This window comes from Antrostomus carolinensis, unplaced genomic scaffold, assembly GCF_000700745.2.
Source record: "Antrostomus carolinensis isolate BGI_N321 unplaced genomic scaffold, ASM70074v2 scaffold6294, whole genome shotgun sequence".
NCBI classification, from domain to species: Eukaryota; Metazoa; Chordata; class Aves; order Caprimulgiformes; family Caprimulgidae; genus Antrostomus; species Antrostomus carolinensis.
Genome location: NW_010310038.1, coordinates 13,035 through 17,434, shown reverse-complemented (window position 1 = coordinate 17,434; position 4,400 = coordinate 13,035). Strand labels below are relative to the sequence as shown.

The following is a 4,400-nucleotide window of genomic DNA, read 5'->3' as shown; positions in this document are numbered from 1 at the left end:
GGTCATGAGTTTTTCATGCAAGTTAGTGTGAAGTGCCGTACCGTGTTGCTCGGGGAGGTTGTCACCTTGGACAAAAAATAGACAAACTTGACGTCAAAGGGTAATAAGTGTTCTGAACAGCTGCCCTGGGGTTATTACCCATGATAAAGGAGCAGAATCAGTAAAGGGAAGGCAGTTTGTTTTTGTGGTTATGAAAATCTATGGCTCCAGGATACAGGGAAGTGTTGTGGGGGGAATTAGCTCAAATGGTAGAGCGCTCGCTTAGCATGCGAGAGGTAGCGGGATCGATGCCCGCATTCTCCACTGGCGTGTTTTGTTTGTGGTGGGAGAAAAAACAGTTAACTGCAAAAGATGTTTTCATGTGTTGAACTGGACCTAGGAAGGAAGATAAGCTCTTAGTTTTCAGATGTACCTGGTTTATTTCTTAAATGCTGACATATGTTTGACTAGAATAAATTAAAATAATTAACTAATATTTAAAAAAAAAAGAAACTGACTTTTATGGGGAGAAAACCAAATGCTGGAATGTATTTCCTCTCATGAATTGCAAGTAATAAACTTCTTTTTGTTTTAATACACCTGGAAAACATGTCTTTTCTGGTTTGTTTCATTTCCTCCTACTTCATTTGGAAATGCGAAATGAAATACTACAAATTTATTATTTGATGCCTGTTTTGGAATTGAAGTTGAATGTGTTTTCATTTGTGAACAGAGAGACCAGAGCAAGAGGGGAGACCGTACCTATGGAACTGCAATTTTAAATACACCCTGAAGATTACAGTTTTGTGGTCCCTTTTGGCACAAGGAGGGGGGGGAATTAGCTCAAATGGTAGAGCGCTCGCTTAGCATGCGAGAGGTAGCGGGATCGATGCCCGCATTCTCCAGTCTTTTGTTAAACAAGACCCCTTATACCTATAAGTAGAAACTACTGAAACAAAATATGTAATTATTTCAGTAAAATGTTAATTTTGTTTTAATTGGGGTAAAACTGACTTTTTTCCCTTCTTCCCTCTCTTCCTCTGCATGCTTTACTACCAAAATGAGGCTTATATAACTGCATCCTCTGTCAATCCTCTGTCATAACTGTTGACTCTTCCCGGCCAATTTAAGTCAAATTTGGCAGAGAGAGAATTCTGCGATATGATGTTTTTCCAGGATAAAAAATGTTTATGAAAAACAATGGATGAATGATGGTTAAGAGACCTAAATCAACATGTCTTTTTGATCAGACAGTGGAAAATAGCAGTTCAGAAATGCTTGTCCTTCCCCAGCTGCCCACTGTGGTCCACATCCAGAAATGTAGGATCTTCTTTTAATTTACAATCTTTGTGAAGCTGTAATATGAGCTGGATTGATCACAGAATCACAGAATGTCAGGGATTGGAAGGGACCTCGAAAGATCATCTAGTCCAATCCTCCTGCCGGAGCAGGAACCTAAATGAGATCACACAGAAAGGTGTCCAGGTGGGTCTTGAATGTCTCCAGAGAAGGAGACTCCACAACCTCCCTGGGCAGCCTGTTCCAGGGCTCTGTCACCCTCACAGTAAAGTTTTTTCTCAAATTTAAGCGGAACCTCCTGTGTTCCAGCTTACACCCATTGCCCCTTGTCCTACCATTGGGCATCACTGACATTCGCCCTTAACATATTTATAAACATTAATGAGGTCACCCCTCAGTCTCCTCCAAGCTAAAGAGACCCAGCTCCCTCAGCCTTTCCTCATAAGGGAGATGCTCCACTCCCTTAATCATCTTGGTGGCTCTGTGCTGGACTCTCTCAATTCAAGTTTAAGTTGTCACTTCTTTCCCTCAAGTCTGTATCCTAGAAATCACGCTACAGCAACGATGTCTTTTAGCTGTGGCCTGTGTGCAGATTATAACTGAGCTCCTACTTGTTTTCACGGAGCTGCTTTTAAGAGGCTAATACCTGCCACGCTTGTGTTCACAGAATCACAGAATGGTTGAGGTTGGAAGGGACCTCTGAAGGTCATCTAGTCCAACCACCCTGCTCAAGCAGGGACTCCTGGAGCACATGAACCAGGATTTTGTCCAGATGGTTTTTGAATATCTCCAGGGAGGGAGATTCCACAACCTCTCTGGGCAACCTGTTCCAGTGCTCAGTGTTAGAGCTTCAGAGATAACCTCAACCATCTAACTGATTCACTGACTTCCCTAACACCTTATTAGTTTCTTCTTTGGATGCTTCTTCAGATGTTTTGTGGGTTTTTTATGGTACACTTCCCCCGACCCTTCTAGAAGCAGCTGCACAGCAAGTGCAGCTTTTTAGATCTTAGTGACTGCTAAATCTGTTGTGTTTTGAGTGTTAACTAAGCACAGCAGCTGCACAGCAAGTGCAGCTTTTTAGATCTTAGTGACTGCTAAATCTGTTGTGTTTGGAGTGTTAACTAAGCACCTTACAGTGATAGAACAAGAGGAAATGGCCTCGAGTTGTGCCAAGGGAAGTTTAGATTGTGTATTAGGAAGAATTTCTTTATTGAAAGGGTTATCGGGCATTGGAATAGATTGCCCAGGGCAGGGGTGGAGTCCCCATCCCTGGAGGTATTTAAGAGTCGTGTGGACATAGTGCTTATGGACATTGGTTTAGTCAGAGACTTGTCAGTGTGAGGTTAATGATTGGAGTTGATGATCTTAAAGGTCTTTTCCAACTGAGGCAATTCTGATTCTGTGAAAAAGGCCTACTTATTTCCTCACATGTTCTGTCTGTTCATGGCTGAGGAAGAAAAAGTGCATGGAACTAGCCAGAGACTGTTACTATTCCACTTCCTGGTGTGTCTCTTTATACTTTGGAGGCTGAAAACTTAACCCTCCCTTTGAACTCTTGGGCATACCTAAAAAAGCGTGTACCAGTCTTAGTGACTACTTTCAACATGGTTAGTAGACAGAAGATGCCTAGAATGGTCACACTAAATGCCATCATGCTGACAGCAGTCTGGGACATGCTTATAGCTGCTGTGTACGCACGTACTTTCAGCGGGGTTCTCTGTGCACAGTGTTGACACTGGGTTCTTCATTAGCAAAGGGTCTCAAATTTAGGCAAAAGCAATCCAAACCCACTCCTGCCCTATCCAGTTGAGAGGTGGAACATGATCAGGAGTCTGAACAAAGTGAATGTTTTCTCTGCAATCAAAATATAGGGCAATGAGAGAGAATGCTTTAGACATCCACAAAGTAATTATATAAATATAATTAGTAGGTCTTCTGCTCAGATTTTATGACTTATTCTAAAATATTTTTCACAGTAGTAAATACAACACTCTTGATTTCCTTATCAATTTGGAGTCCAGAAATGCCAGTCACGAGGGGAGTCTAGTTGTGTCTATTGCACAGACAAACTGTACTCTCAAAACCTTACAACCCACAGTTAACTAGCTTTTTGGTGTTGAGCATTCAATAATGCCAGCTGGTGCCAGGCTGTCTGTAAACAGTACTGTAAGGTGGGCATGCAAACTGAGAAGCAGATGACAGCCTCCATACTGACTGTCAGTTCACCTCACAGATGATGAATACCATGCTTTTTGTGTAAACTCTGCATCTGTTTTTACAAGACTACATGTGGTCTTGCCAAGTCAGAAAAAAAAAATATGCAAAATGCTTACTTTCTTCAGTCCATATTGTTGTATCCAGATGACAAGTTACATATCAGCTCTAATTATTAAATTAGATAAATACAGTGCACAAGTGGGATAGAATCACTTCCCTGACCAGCTATTTGACATGCAGTCTTCAGTGCACTTTCTCCTCTTCCTGACATAAACCTGGAGGTCCTCCCTCTGGCCTTCTAGGAAGGTAAGGCTGCAGTTCAAGAGTGACTGAAGTTTGATGAGGCTGACTAGGACATAGTCTTAAGGAGAACATTATCTCAGTTTTGATGGGCATGGGATAATCTTGACAGATGTTTCTCACTTAAGAGTTTACATCTGTTCCTCCCGAAGCACCTAACAAAACTGGGGATGACTAGAATTGAGTCACTTCCCAACCAAATCTGTGCTTGCAAAGAAATGAAGTACCACCTTTGAAACCAGTAACAGCAATAGCAAATGACATTTTTTGTTCTATCTTGTACTGGTTCCCCACCCACCCCCCCCGAGTAACCAGTGATTGCACGCTGTGCTATTTGCCCACCCCGAGTAACCAGCGGTTGCACTGCACTTGGAAAACGGGAGAGCACCACTCTATTTCACTGCACCAGCAGCTTCTCTTTATAGTGTTAGACAAGACAGCAGATCATTTCAACTATAGTCTTTCAAAGTGACTTATTGCAAGTAATTTCTGCCAGTAGGCTTATAACTTTTTTTTATGCCTTTTGTAGAACATATAGAAGACTTTATGCCTTTCTTCTACATTGTTTCTGCCATTAAGAATATTAAGTTTCTGGCAGGAAT

At 41.8% G+C, this 4,400-nt stretch overlaps 2 non-coding genes across 2 annotated transcripts; both read left to right on the top strand.

The window, feature by feature from the left end:
- Positions 1-230: 230 nt before the first annotated feature.
- Positions 231-303, top strand: TRNAA-AGC (transfer RNA alanine (anticodon AGC)). Its single transcript has one exon. It is a non-coding gene; the product is annotated as a tRNA-Ala (tRNA).
- Positions 304-811: 508 nt separating this feature from the next.
- On the top strand, positions 812-884 carry TRNAA-AGC (transfer RNA alanine (anticodon AGC)). The gene has a single exon. It is a non-coding gene; the product is annotated as a tRNA-Ala (tRNA).
- Positions 885-4,400: the final 3,516 nt, after the last annotated feature.